This window comes from Marmota flaviventris, chromosome 12 (genome assembly GCF_047511675.1).
Source record: "Marmota flaviventris isolate mMarFla1 chromosome 12, mMarFla1.hap1, whole genome shotgun sequence".
Classification (NCBI taxonomy): domain Eukaryota; kingdom Metazoa; phylum Chordata; class Mammalia; order Rodentia; family Sciuridae; genus Marmota; species Marmota flaviventris.
In genome coordinates this window covers 85430719-85447476 of record NC_092509.1, presented here as the reverse complement: position 1 = coordinate 85447476, position 16758 = coordinate 85430719, and positions in this window count along the sequence as shown.

Here is a 16758-nt window from a genome sequence, read left to right as displayed (position 1 = left end):
AAAGTTAAAAATTCAAATAATCATGTCTCTCATTCATCGCTGGATTCCTCAGATTCTATTGGTTCCTAGAACACAGTAGTTTTAAAATAAACATTTGACGAATGAATCAATGATTGTTGGGGAAAAAAAACTATATAAGTGGACAGCATGAAAAGGATTAGTTTAACTTACTTTTTAATTTTGATTTGAATGAAAGCTCCCATGTGGAATTTCCACAAAACTAATTAATGTTTTTTGTTGTTGTTGTTTTTGTCTCTGTTAGTGAGAGTCTTAAAACTTGAAGGAAGAGACTATCTTCTGATTCCTTCACAGGATAGCTGACTCCTTGGTAGGATAAATAGACAACAAAGGTTTAGACATAATAAAAAAAAGCCAATCACCTTTTGTTGATTTGCTGGGTACCACAAAAGCTCTAAAAATCTCCAACGCTCAGGAGCACTGTTAAGAGTTTGACAGGCTTGTAACTCAGCTTCCTCATTGCTGTTTTGTTTATCTTCCTTTCTCCCTTCTGATTTATTAGCTTTTCCTTTACACACACACACACACACACACACACACACACACACACACTTTGGTTTATTTGTCTATGAGTCAGCCTTATAACAATACATTCTACATTCTTAGATGCTCTCTCTGAACAGATTCTTAGACTTACATATCTAGTATACTTTAGGCCAGCTCAGAAAAAGCTGCATATGAGTTAAATATGAGACTCTGGACCAATCAGTCCTGGCCAAAATATCACAGTTACATAAAAGGAAAGTTATTTTAATCTCCTATTCATTCCCAAAGGCATTGATGTTACAATTATTATTATATTATTTACTGCTGTTTATTTATTCATTTCTACTAGATCCTTTAAATATCTAAAAAGTCCTTCAACCAGATATCCCACTTACGTTACACCATTCTATACTACTGTCATAGTCTATATGCACATTCTCATTTGAGTTTTATCCTGAAAATTCAACTAGTAAGTGCTCTTTCTGTCTAGTGAAAATCCAGTTGTCAATTCTCATGTTTACCTTTCTCAGTCTCTCAGCTGGTTTTGACATAGTTGATTCCCCATTCTTGATGCATTTTCTTAACGTGGATTCTAGGTTGTCTTACTGATCCTATTGACAAAGTCTTTCGTAATCTCCCTTTGGTTCTTCCCTTTACTTAAGCCTTAAAGACTGTAATGCTTGAAAGTTTGGACCTCGTTCTATTTTCGCTCATTCTGTCTTCAATCTATTTGAAAACAAGGTATGTGTTTGTAGTTCTTAAATTTATCTCTCTCTGATTTACTTGTCAGACATAAAAACTTTTCAATTTCTCCATGAGAATACATTATAGATATCATAAACTTTATATGTTAACAATATAGTTCCCATTTCACACACATATATAAATTCTTCAACCTGGTATGTCTCCAGTTCATTTCAACTTAGTGACTAGAATTGTCTTTTGTCTGGATACTCAGACAAAACAAAGAATGAAAACAAAAATCCTGCTGTAGGTTTCAGTATTTATCCACATGCATATAGCACATATGTGTATATACCATGCACCCAGGTCTTTAACCTGTCTCTGAATACATATCACAAATGTGGTAGTTTCTCCATCCCCATCTTTACTATTACTAGAGTAAATGGGTGATATAGTGCTAAAAGCATGAGTTCTGGGTGACTGTATTCAAGTCATAGATTTAACATTTACTAGCTTGATGGATTTGAGATGACTCAATCATTCATGTTTCAAATGTGGAATGTAGGGAAATAATAACTTTACACAGTCAATGACTTATTACTGTAATTAACTCCCTAGTGGTCTCCTGCTTCCACACTTGACATTCATGCTTGGTATGTCTATTCTCCAAAGTAAAATAATAATAAATTTTTTAATTCCCTAAAACATACATTTTGTCATTATTCTAGGAAAACTCTTTCAGCACTGAACTCACATGTAGAATAAGAATCTAAGGAGTGTACCATGCATTATAGAATTTTATATAGTCTCATCTCTTGTCTTTCTCTCAGAATGTTATTTCTCCTCCTCTCTTGACTCTCTCCCTCCACTAACGCCACACTTCTAATTCACCTTGACCACACCAGATATAACCCCACCTCAGGTTCTATGTTCTTGCATTCTTCATTTGAGATACTCTTTAAATTTCATGTTCTTAGTGAGACCTTCCCTGATTTCCAAATCTTCAACTGCGGTACTTGCATTCAGTAGCAATTTTACTAAGTGTGCACCTATTTGTTATACACTATCATATACATAGAGAGCTAAGACTGCTTATTCTCTGATATAATGCGATTTCAACAACAAAAGCATTTGTACAGTAACTATTTTTAAAGTAATATAGTGTTGATCTATGGCTACAGAACCCTCCAAGAGAACAATGGATGTGCCTGCAGTTCAGCACTTTCTTAGGACAATTCTAACTACATGGCATGACTGTTGGTCACAGTCAAGGTCCTTTGTGCAAAGCTTTTTGATGTTTGAAGATTATAATGATAAATCATGTAATTGTATCAAGTATATCTATGCATTAATGTATATATTCATGTATTTGCATAGGTATTCACACACGAGTGGTTGGGGAAGAAAGACTTGCACAAATACTTTTCTGCCATTTTCATTTTTTTCTGGATGAAATTTATCCCAATGTAAATATCAAGGCAGTGGAATATTCATCATTTGATTCAAGAATAATTTAAGCAGAAAGAAAAATGCTGAGTAGTGAATTTAAAATTCAACAACTAAACTCAAAAGTCATCAAACTGTATTATTTTATGGGAAAACAACTCAAGTTATTGTTTTTCTGATAATACCTGATCTTAGATGGAACCGTAGGAGAATTAAATAAGACATATTCTGTATTTAAGGAGTTGCATTTAGTTCCCATGGAAACATTTTGGCAATGAGCTTTGCAAGAGAAAATGAGTAAGCATTTCAGATTCTAATACTTCTCTGCTTGATTTTTTTTTAAAGCGTTTGAGAGTCTTGAACAACTTAAATGATTGAAATTTCAATTCTTTAGATGGAATGCTAACAAATGGTATTTATGATTGAGATGTAAAGAAGAAAAACACTGTATGATTCATTACAGTTTCCTTTTTAGGTATTTTGCAAGAAAATTAATGCTGGAAACTCACCCAAGTGAATTTATGTAGCATTTATTTTATGATTGAGATTTTATTCAAATTCTGTTTGTACTTATAGTAATATCTTTAGAATTTTATGATTACTTTAATTCATTTTTATTGTTGGTTTTTACAATTTGACAAAGAAGACTACTTAAACTTAGTAAGAAACTTAATATGTTGTAAAGTTGCTTCTCTCCAAAGAATTTTCATTGAAAAAAACTTCAATTTCTCATGTTTCCTTTGAAATGACATTCTCTACAGGAAACAAAAGAAAAAGTATAAGCAATATGCACATTTGCCACATTACTCCTTATGTCTTTATTGAAATGCTTAACTCTATGAATTTTGGAAATATTCGTGAAATGTTTGAATTCAAACAATAATTAGCATAGTCCAAGAAATTGCTTTGCTCTAGGAAATCAAGATAAACTATCTTTGCATTTCCAGTGTAAATAAGGATGTATTTAACATGTTTTTATTTCTGTTCTTTAATTTTTCTGCCTAATAATTACATAGTTAAAAATAAAACTGTCCATAATTTTCTTCTGAAAAAATTTTCTTGTAGGTTTCTTTTTTATTCATCACCCTCAACTCTAACACACACATACACACACACACATCTTTAAATCATTATTCCATTTGGGAAGTGATATGCTTAAGTAGGATTCACATTTAAAAAACCTTGCATTCCCACTTCCATAACCAGCAAAAGAAACAACTCTTGATTATGCTGATTTATAGTTTATGTCTTCCTAACTTTTCCCTTATGTGGATTTTAAATATTCATAAGAACAAAAGACTTCACAGATTCATTGGTTGCTTCTAAGATTGAAATAATACAAGTATGTTTTTTTTTTTTAATTCCAAGTGAAAGCAAGACACCACAAAAAAAAAAAAAAAAAAGAAAAAGAAAAAGAAAGAGATGATAAACTAAAAGATAATGTAGGTTTTTAAAAACCTAGCCATATATTTAAGTCAGGTAAAGCATGCAACTGATCAGAAGACAGGGTAGTTAACTTTTTAAACGATTTCACTCAGTGTGTCATTTTTCTTTAGAAAGACAAAATTGTTGGCCATAATCTACCAAGCCAGAATTGTCACTGATGGAAGTTAGATGCAACTGTGAATCAATCCCTTTCCCATGTTCAGGAGAATAAAGGTCCTAATAAGAAGTATAAGACAAGATTTGATATCATTTTCTTTTGATGAGACCTCAAATATAAGATTAAATTTTGAAGATGCTCACTTCAATGGATTGTGTTAGAAGTGAGACACTGTGAAGTCTGTGGGCAAATGACCTTTCATAACTCCTCTAAAATGAATTTGAACACAAAGTCGGACAAAACTCAAGGTGGCAAGAAGAGTTGAGCTGTTATTTTAATTAGAAAATCACTTTTTTAGTGAATTATACAAAGTTAGTGCCTTATAATAAAAAAGAAGTGATCCTTTTAAGATCAAATACTCAAATTCATGTAAGCCTAGTTAAGAAAATAGATTATTGTGTATTATTTTTAATTTTTTCCTAGAATCATTGCTAAATTTATTAATATACTTAAAATAAATATCATAATTTTTTAGTAACATGATCATTCATTTCTTAATTTCTAATTTTCTTACACTATTTCAAAGGATTTATTTATGTATACAGTTTTATAAGATTCTAAATGTGATTGTGCATCTTAAATACTAATCATGTCTAACATCATCTAATGTTGTATTTCATTGAATAGCTATAATATGTTTTTATTTATTCTTCAGTGAAAAAATATTCATTTTGTAAATTAATGTGCATCATATGAAGAATGGATATGGATCAATTCAGATAGTTTTGATTGTATAATAAATAATTTTAAAATATGGTAAAAATAAACAGCATGCATTTAATATTGAGATATATATTTGTGATAATTTTTTATATTTTTATTTTTTCATAGTCTTCATTTGAGAAATGCATGAAAGACTTACATTACAGAGTGCTCTTCATTCTACTAAAAAGACCAAGTATTAACTTTCTATTGCTTCCATAGCAAGTTACAACAAACTTAATGACTTAAAACAACACAAATATATTATTTAGTACCTCTGTAGGTCAGAAATCTGCTATAGAGTTTCATTGTGCTTAAATTAAAGGTTTTGGGGGCAGTTTGTATTCCTTTGTGGATGCTCTTGGTGAGCATTTTCTTGCTCATTTGGGTGGTTGACAGAATTCATTTCTTGCTTTTTTGGTGGCTATGTTCTGAGGGCAGTTTCCAGCTTCAAGAGGATCCCTGTACCCCTACACTCATGGCCTTCTTTCTCTATTTGCAAAGCTAATGGGAAGGTCACATTCTTTCCTTGTATCCCTTTCTTTTTGATGCTTCTGAATCTCTCAAGTCTTACCAGGTAGGGTCCTTGTGATTCCGTTAGACTTGACCAGGTAATCCAAGATTATCTTCCTTTTTTCAGATCAGTCAACCCACAATCTTATTTTCATTTGCAACTTGAATCCATTTGCAAACATAACCCATAACAACATAACATAATCTATTTAGAAGTTCTGGGGATAAAGGCATGAATATCTTTGGCGAAGGAGATTTCTTTCTTTCTTCTTTTTTTTTTTTTTTTAACCATAGACCATCCCAAGTATTTCAGTTATCAAAAGTTACTTTTTGATCATACCAAGATTTTGGATTCTCTTTTCTCAAACTCTCCCCAACCCTTCCTTTCTTTCTATTTCTTATGCCATAGAAATCCATATTTCTTACCCATTCTATGCAAAGTATTAGCATTGTTATGTCAGTAACTTCAAAATTATAAACCTCACCTGATTCCACTACCCATGAAAACAAAATATTTGTAGTGAATGGGATCCATAATTCCTGGAAGGCAGTAGAACTGCTATCTTTAAACTGTCAACTTTGCCTGTTAATTATCCGGTCTCCAAAGTCTATTCTGCCCAAATAAATATAGTGTTCTCTTTAAGACTAATTTTTATATTAACTGATAGAGGAATGAAAATGAAACTAACTTATCACTTGCATCTCTTTCTCTTCCTCCTGATTGCTGCTATTAACATATATCATTTGAAGGCAAGCTTGATACCTCATCTTGAGCCTGTCCACACTCATCAATTTCTTTGATCATTTGAAAATTCCATAATTAATCATAACAGTGGAGATGAAAATAAGAATTTCACAGCATATTATTGTTTGTAAAATACTTTGCAAATATATTGTCATGTTAACTTTTGTGTCAATCCTGTGAGCTAGGCAGGGAGCAACTTCTATAGTTCTTACTTTACATTTGAAGAAAAAAAGTCGAGTGAAGATAATCTTCGCCAAAGATGTTCATGGCTTTATCCCCAGTAATTGTAGATTTGCACTAAATTTTAAATCATTTATGTCAGGCTTTAAAATGTCTTTGTTTCAAACTTGGGTAGCTTCAGAAGTATCAATTATATACTTTAATTTATTCCAAATTATCCAAGAGTAAAAAGGCAATGTAAAAGATGTATGTTTAAAATAAATTGATAAAAATTATGTTTCCTCTAATATACATCTCTATGTGCCTGCATCTGAGTATATGATACAAATCACTATAATAAACTGTCCTCTTATCTTGAATCAATCAAGCAACTTTATATATTTCAATTAAGAAGTTAGAACTTAGATTAAATGCTAAATATCTTCTTTAAATTCCATATGTATAAATCATATATATATACATAAATAAAATATATCAAAATTTAAGCACATTAATATACACAAAAATTTAATATCAAAGAGTAGAGAAATATGCTACTTCAAATTATACCATTTTGTCAAAGAGACTATTTTCAGCTAAAAACAATTGAGAAAGTGCAAATACAAGAGAGGCTCCAATTTGCCCAGAAACAGGACATGAATTTTCAATGGTGACCTTCTTCCTCCCTTCTCCACCAGCCAAGACACATATATGGCTGTAGATTCTGAAGACTGCAGAGGAGGAATCTGTCTGGCTCCATGTGCCATTAGCTTGTCATTTAGTTGTCTTTCCATAATTTGCTACCCCTATACACACAGGTTCCTTTTCCTTTTACTTGTCACTTCTCTAAAATTGTGTTTGTTGAAGACACTGTATAAGCCTGAGTTCTAAGCCCCCCTTTGAATATGACTCATGTCATGGGCATCTCTGATGTATGTAACATATATTTTGGTAAACTTCTCTTCATATTTTTATTGTTTTTCTATCTCTTGTTACAGGTATCCCTGTTAAGAACTCAAAAGGGTAGAGGGAAAATTACTTTTTCTCCCCTGCATTACCTATTTCAAGGTAATTCAATAGAGTTGGTCCATTTTAGCACAATAATAATGGTGAACATAATTCTGAATTCCAATTCCACTGTTTTCTATTTGCAAGACTCTGAGTAAATAACTAAAACTCTTATTAAAGTTTGTGTTTTCTCAGGTAGCAAACACATGATTAATAATATTTTCCTCATAGGAATGCTGTTAAGAAGACATAAAATATAACAAAAAAAAACTGTTTTCTTATCACATGGTTGGCACTAAATTCATGTTAACAACTCTTTTATTCTTTATAAAAGCGTTGCTCTGCACTGTCTTCCTAATCATCTTTGATTTCAAGCACTCAACCATGGATCTTAGCACATATTATAACATATTATATATTCAAAACTTATTTATGGACACATGAGAAATATTGTGTGTGTGTATATATATATTCAGAAAGGGTCATTTCTAATAAATAATACAATATCCAATAGAAAGAAAATGTTATAACCTAGAGAAAATTATCATTTTGAGGATCATCAAGTGAAATAAGCAATATTTAATATGAAACTAGGAAAAACCTTACAGAATTTTGAAGCTTGCGATGATGTCATAATTTTGGATAAGAGATGCTACTGAAAAAAGTAGGTTGAAATGAGTCAGAACAACATGGGACATCTGTATAAAATACACCAGTGTGATCTTATGCAATCTTTATTTCATTAGCAGTTTGCTTATATTTTCCAACTGCTTGTCTACAAATTCTTATAATTCAGAGACTGAATTGTATCTTTTTCCTCCATAAAGCCTTTAAAAATTGAAAATTGGAATTTGTATCATTTCAGTGATCTTTCTGCTAGCCTTATTTAAACAACCATTACCCTGCATTAACAGTATCCACTTATCTATCTTCTGCTAATATACTATGAACTACTTGAGGAAGGAATTGAAGACTTCTTTTAATCTTTAGGGGCTAACATAAAGACTGATATATAATACATATAATAAATAATCAAAATAATTTACTGAATAAGAAAACTAAATGTAGTTGTTATATAGTGAATACTTATTTACATACTTCTGTTCAATTAAACATTATCAAACATTCTGTAAGGAAATCCAAAAATACTACCTATAGTGGGAAATAAGATATCTGCTAAAGAATTAAGTTTTCAATATATTTCCCAGCTGCTCTGGACCTCAATAATAATATGGGATATAACAATATACTAGCTAATACCTATTCAAGTTTTGACCAATTTAGTTAAATTGACAGCTGAAACTTTTGATAGTCCAGTCTTTAAAATGTGATACCAGAAGCTGTTCCAAGGTTAATGGCAGGAAAATGCATAGTGTTATAAATTAATTTCTATAGTTGTAATCTTCTTATGTTCTCTTTATTAAAATTAATCCACCCGAGAATTGCCTAATAAGGTCTATAGATTCTCTGTACCCACATTCAATTATCTAGTATCTCCTATTTTACAAAAGAAGAGTATCTTCTTGCTGTCTGAATTTTATTGTGATGCGTGCTCCAAGGTGTACTGTACCTGGAATTGAAAAAAAAAAAAAAAGAGGTATCTCTTAGAATTATTGTTTCTTGTTGAAGCCTCCTTTATAATTTTTTATATCATAAAACATTTATGCCTTGTTTCATATATATTTTTGTTGAATTAATGAGGCTTTAGAAACAGAGCATTTAGCCCTTATGTACATTATTATAAATTCAAATTTATTATATAAAAGTTGATCAAAGTGTTTTTTTCCTCTTCATTCAATGGTTATTATCAAACACACATGGCTTCAGAGTAAGACAATTATAATAATACATTTTTAAAATGTCAAAAGAAATTAAGCAGAACTTAAAGATAAGAAAAGTTTCGAGTTTTCTTATGACTCACTATTTTGATGTGAGAGTGGCCAAAAAGAAAAAGTTAAACGTGTCTATAATGTTGAGTTTTTTAAATGTCCCTGATATACTTTCCAGGACAATCAAAATTTCTGGATACACTAAATTTAAAAATGCGATATCTTTCCTATAAATGGTTGAAATTTTAATGAAACTGGCAATGTATTAGGTATAAAAAAAGTTTCATGAAATATTTCTTCCAATTACAGTTTTTTCTAATTTTAGTGCTTCTCTCATTATAGTAAATATTTTGTATTTAGAATAGTAGCTGTTGTTTCATGTGATTTTGTCAATATATAATTTTATATTTCATTAATAAAAAGAAATGATTATGAAAATAAAATGAGTGGGTTTTTATTTTATATTCTTGTTTAATATGCAGATTAATATACTATGAACATCAGACTTCTGCATACATTGCATCATGTAACTTGAACATGATACATTCTATTCTTTATACATCACCCTTCATAAATAACAATTTTTTTGTGGTGCTGGAAGTTGAATATAGAGCATTGTGAATGTTAGTAACAATTATAATTTTTAACTTCATCTTAGATTTATTTCTATTTAAGTGATAATTATTTCATAATCATATTTATAATTTATTGTGAACAAGCACAAATTAATACTAACTAAAACTGATGTTGACCATTCCATTACTAAGTTTAATAGTTTATGTTAAAAGTATGTTTTATAACACTGGGCATGATGGCGCATGCCTGTAATCCTAGTGGCTTGGGAGGCTGAGACAGGAGGATCCTGAGTTCAAAGGCATCCTCAGCAATGGTGAGGTACTAAGCAAGTCAGTGAGACCTTGTCTCTAAATAAAATACAAAATAGAGCTGGGGATGTGACTCAGTGGTTCAATCACCAGTACAAAAAAAAAAAAAAGTATATTTTATAATTTATATTTGTACTCTTTTTAAAATATTTCTTAAATATGATTAACATGTTATTCATCTTTAAAAATGAAAACAAACATTTTTTAAAATATTAAATGTGATTTAGCCAATTGTCTAAAATATAAGTACTGATTTTGCTACATTGTAGTATTATGAAAAACTTCAATAAATAGAACATATATATAAAGATGCAATTATATGATTTTGACAGTTAAAATATTTAAGATGTTAAAAGAGCATTTCATTGAAAATTATATTATCACACATAGTAGTATCATAGTTTTCATTTTGTTTTTATTGATTTGAAAACATGATAAAATAATCATTCTTTATATGAAAATATAATAGATAAAATTACTTATGTGATGAGACTCGTTAGTAGTTTGGCAAAATTTCAAGAAATTGAATAAGTAGATTTATCTAATGACAGAAAAATAGATCATATTGCATGTTAGACAGTTTCTTTTCCTTTTATTTCAACTAATTAAAAAGGTGATTAATCTAGTTATCAGTTATTAGATCACTGATCATATTTTATGATAGTAAACAATCATTTAAATATGGCTTTGTAACTTGAAATGAGTTTGAATAGTTGGACATATTGAATGTATGAACATTAAATCTTCTTCTATTTCCATTAAATATTTTATGTTACCAAGGCTTCTCAGACGTTATGCCTATAAAAACAAAGCATTACTTGTAACAAAAGTAATAATCCTCAGGAATATAGGAAGGATTTGGAAGCAAACAAAATCAAACAGCTCCATTCATCCCAGTAAACATATTTCCAAAAAAATTCAGTTTTTTCATTTTTATATGCTGAGTAGAGTAGTAAAACTTTCATGTTGACTTGATTATACTAATAAAAGTGGTAATGAAATAAATAATTGGAGTTTTTGGTGCTATAATATTTTGTTGAATATATATACACACACACACACACACAGATGACACAATGATCAATTAAATACTTTCAGGAAGACATAACAAAATATTAGGATAAATAAAAAAGTCATAAGAGGAATAGTAGTATAATTTCCTAGAAATAAAGCAACCATGTAAATTTTTGGCTAATAAAGTTTTGCTATTGTATACATTAAATGAATCAGGTATTAATTGCTAGATTATTTCAAAGGAAGCATGATATAATAGTTGTGGTTTAAAATTTCAGCATCCTAATAGTGCTCTAAAAGTCACTTCTTTGTATTAATATATATTTATATATTTATTGATGAAGAAATACCAATAATGAAGATGAAATTTGATATTTAGGAGTTATACCAAAGCAACACTTTAGAATATTTTAAGAACAAATACTTATTGTACAAATATTCATTAGATTTGCCTAGTAAATATCCAAATGCTATATAGGCAATAGAATTTCAAATTTAAAAAGAGAAATGTTGACCATAAAAAAGTACATTTTTATAGATGAGGTGATGGAGGGGGAGTGGTAGAGGAATTGAGTCAAATTGCAAATCATAAAAGTGTAACCTTGTAATTACCATTGGCCTAATTTAAGCATAAGCTGACATTCAAAGAAAAGTCCATTCAGAATTCAAAATAATTAAAATTATGCCATTTCTGATAATCAGCAAAATGAGTCACTAGGAAAAGAGTTTCTGCCTATATTATTTCACTAGAGCACAAGGGTACAGGACTAAAATTCTAAAAGTCTGAGAATTACATAGTAATTATCACACAAGAATTCCAATAGGGGTTGAATATAGCACTTCTTCTCCCTACCAACTTGCTATTTAACAACCTGGAGGATCTTGTGAATTGGTGAACAGTGATGTCACCAGAAAATCTAAATCCAAAGAATGGTCAGATAAAGGAAGAATAGACTTTAAGCATCTCCAGGTAAGAAGAGCTGACAAAGGAAAGTGGGTCTAGAGCATTGAGATTTATGCCACGATAGAATAGGTCCACCTTAGTAATGATAAAATAAAAATTAGAATGTAGAAGGAAATGCAGTTCAAATGGTACAAAGGTATCCATGTTTTTTTCTACTGAACTGAAACTTCTGGAGATTATACTGCTGCCAATGTAAAGACCCCAATAAAATAGAAAAAGAGCAAAGAATATTTTAGCCCTTTATTTGAATTTCAAGGAAAGCTAATACCATTATTCTGGCCTCAGGACTCAAGTGGAGGAAGAGTGTAGACAACTGTAGACAGTCCTTGTCACCTACAGATTGTACCTACATTCACTGAGCTCCTCATTTGTTGTCACAACATTGTCTATTCCATTACTAGTTCTCACTGGGTCTGCAGAAAATTGCTTCTAATTAGTTTACATCTTCTCATCTTCTCCCACTTTTCCTTTTCCAATCCCTCACCAATAAAGTGCCCCATAGTAATCAGTATATTTTTTAAAATTTCAATTAGATCTTGCTAGTCCATTCCTAAAAACCTTAAAGTTATTAACTCCATATATATAGTATATGCCTGTTTGTTATGTTTTGGATGTGAGGTGTCCCCCAAAGATTATGTGTGAGTTAATGCAAGAAAGTTTAGAGGAAAAATGATTTGGATATGAAAACCTTAATCCAATCAGTGAATTAATCCCCTGGCAACAGAAGGTGGGTAAGATGTGGCTGGAGGAGGTGGGTCCCTGGGAGCATGTCTTTGATGCATATATTTTGTATCCAGTGAACAGAGTCTCTCTCTGCTACCTGATTATTATGTGAGCTTCTTCCCGCTGCCACACTCATCTACCATGATGTTCTACCTCACCTTAAGCCACCGAGGAATGGAGTCGGCCATCTCTGGACTGAAATCTCTGAAACTGTGAGTTCCCAAATAAACTTTGCCACCTCTACAATTGTTCTTGTCAGGCCATTTAGTCACAGCAGGGAAAAAGCTGACTAATACACCATCTTCTGTATTTTTTGTAAAAAGAAGAAATATATAATACATTTTGTGAAAGTTTCTGGGGGTAAAAGAGGGCACTGCTAATAATTACAGGTAAACATTAATTGTGAACTTCTTTGAGTGTGATGGGACTCATGGTTATCCTGTCCATAAGGGCCGGTCACATCTCCTTTCTGCCCATCTAATCAACCTTTTTGTATTTTAGCCCCCAACTTAATCATTTCACTTCAACTGAAATAGTTTCCTGTTTGTTTAATACAATTATTTGTATATGTTTTCATTGCTGAAATGTCCTGTTGGGGTCAAGGTCCTAGATGTCCTAAACAAAGAATTGAGCAAGACTCAGAAGTAATAGGCAAAGTTTCGATTTATGGAAGGTGGAAATGAAAGTAGCACTCCATAAGGTGGTGGTGGGGGTTGTGGGAGGAGCAAAAGACAGGCTCAAGGGCCCAATGCATGGAAATTAGTATCTCATATGCTGAGCTGTGAGGCATCATTCTCTTCCCTACACAGACCGGATTGAAGACCTTGCCCCATTTGATTCCATTGGTTATCTATGATAACTGAGAAGAATATCGTTCAATTTTCCCCCATTGGTTGCTTTAGAAAATATAACTAGAATACAGTCCACTTTACCTCTATTGATCGTTTTAGAATACCAAACCTGTGGCAGGAGATATCATGAGTGATAAGTCTTCAGTGGTAGTTGTTATGGTAATGGGACTTTTTATAAACATGGACATGATGACCCTTGTCCCTGTGTCTTGTCCACCAGTGGCATTTTTCTTTTACCCTGCCTCCACCATCTTGGTGTCCCTAAATTCCTACCTAATATGTGATATTATTGCTATTCCCTTTGCAAACCATCCTATTCAATATTGTTTTGATTTCTCCAGTTGCTGCCAACCACATCATAGTTTCATTTTTTATCTTATATCTTTGAACTTTCTGGATTATTTATATATACATTTATTTTTTACTTTTCCTTCATTTTATCTTCATTCTCAAGAATGCGGTTACTTAAAAGTAGGTGCTTTCACTTTATTCTCAGTGCCAAGAACAATGCATGAAACATGTAATGCTTTTAAAAATTGTTAATTAAATAGATGAGTGGATGTAAACCACACATTTTGGGAAGTATTGCAGTAGAACAGGCAAAAGCCTGTGGGATTCTGAAATAGAAGCTGGTTTTAAGGATCAAACATAAGAAGCAAATATGAGAAATATTGCAAAAGTAAAAGAAAATATTTTAGATTGACTCAGCGTAGATAGCACGTTGCTTTTAAAATAGGTCATATTGACATTTGGAGGAATCATTTTTTTGTTTATTATTATGTTGTGCATTTCAGGATTTTAGAGTTTCTGGCGTCAGTCTGCTGAAAACTATTTATACTTTTGTGTTTGTTGCAGTGAGGTTTGCCTTCACACACTTTAAACACTCCTTAGAAAGATGCTGTAGGTTGAAAACCATTGATTGTGTTTTTTTTTTTTTTTTAATTTTTTATTGTTGGCTGTTCAAAACATTACATAGTTCTTGATATATCATATTTCACAATTTGATTCAAGTGGGTTATGAGCTCCCATTTTTACCCCATATACAGATTGCAGAATCACATCAGCTACACATCCATTGATTTACATATTGCCATACTAGTGTCTGTTGTATTCTGCTGCCTTTCCTATCCTCTACTATCCCCCCTCCCCTCCCCTCCCCTCCCCTCTTCTCTCTCTGACCCCTCTACTGACATTCGTTTGTCCCCCTTGTATTATTTTTCCACTGCTACATCGATGTTCATAGCAGCACAATTCACAATAGCTAGACTGTGGAACCAACCTAGATGCCCTTCAATGGATGAATGGATAAAAAAAATGTGGCATTTATACACAATGGAGTATTACTCTGCATTAAAAAATGACAAAATCATAGAATTTACAGGGAAATGGATGGCATTAGAGCAGATTATGCTAAGTGAAGCTAGCCAATCCCTAAAAAACAAATGCCAAATGTCTTCTTTGATATAAGGAGAGTAACTAAGAACAGAGTAGGGTCGAAGAGCATGAGAAGAAGATTAACATTAAACAGGGATGAGAGGTGGGAGGGAAAGGGAGAGAGAAGGGAAAATGCATGGAAATGGAAGGAGACCCTCAGAGTTATACAAAAGTACATACAAGAGGAAGTGAGGGGAAGGGGAAAAATAATACATTGATTGTGTTTTAAAGAGCTTAATGATCTTCAGATTTATGACCTGAATGGTAAGGTGGAAGTTGATGACAATCTAATAGAAGAGCATGGAATTGGGAGGGAAAAACTCTTAAATGAGGTTGTAAATAATTAAGGATTTACATGTGCTCAATTTGTATAAGTAGTGTTTTGTTATTTTAAGTAGGTCCTAGACTAAGTGAAAATATGGATTTATATATGAGCAGTATTATAATATGAGTGAACAAAGCAGAGAACTTCACACACACACACAAAAAAAAAGATTGAGAAAAGAAACAGTCAATCTTGATTGGAAATACAGGATTACTCAGTTGGAATACCTAATTTCTATGTTCCAGTAAGAAGTCATTTCAATATTCTTCTCAAATAAGCAGAAAATAATGACATTTCTGTTTGAAAACAAGTTTTTTTTTATATTTGATCCATTGAATAATGACTTAATAACTTATAGCCATCTGACTGTCTCTGTTAAAAATAAAATAGTGCCTGAATGAATCTCAAGTTAGATAATTTGACTACCTAAACAGAAATTCAATGCATAATGTTGAAAGAACACTTAAAAAAATGTAAGCTGACAAAGGATGTGGTGTGGAACATCTTTAAACTATTATCATTCTAAAATTGTTCAAGGTAACAATGTAATTCATGAAATATTGTTTTTAAATTATTTGAATATGGTTCATTTTATTTCTATCCAAATGTCTTGAAATCATTTGTTACTACAGAATATTGACATCCATATTTATTTGCTTTTAAAATGGAAATATTATTAAATTTAACATCTGGTTTTTAAAAAAGAAAGAGAACCTTGAACAAAAATAAGCATGATATAAAATCATTTCAACTCAGCCACGCAGTTATCCATGTAGACCCATTATTGTTTATGTGTAAGTTTCATAGTGTCAGCTTATTTAGTAGTCAGTCTGATATTTTCAGCACACTAAACCCAAGTGATTTTTGACATTTGAACCAAATTTCTGGACCCAGAAAGCAACAGAGTGTGGAATGTTTTCAATATCACATTTCCTTTTAAATATCTTAATTACATGTCCATTTATCAATTCATTCAATAAATATTGTTATGCATAATCATGGGCATTGACACTATTGAAAGTCATTTATTATAATACAATGGAGAAGGTAAACTTCTGCCCTTTTATGTTTACTATCTAGGGAGTTTATTAAAGCCTACAGTAAATAAACAATTTTTAATTTTCAGTATAGAGTCTAACAAAGTACTTCAAACATATGAAGGAATCCAGGTAATATGTTAATAACATAGTCTAGAATTTTATAAGCTCTTTAAGCCTCTATTTGGGCAATCTTTTTGAAAAAAAGACAATACAAAATTTTGGACCACATTTCAGATACAAAAATTAGTTAACTTTTCCAAGACATAATATATCAACTTAAAAGTAAAGATAATGGCAACACCTATGTTATAACATTTTTATGAAAGTTAA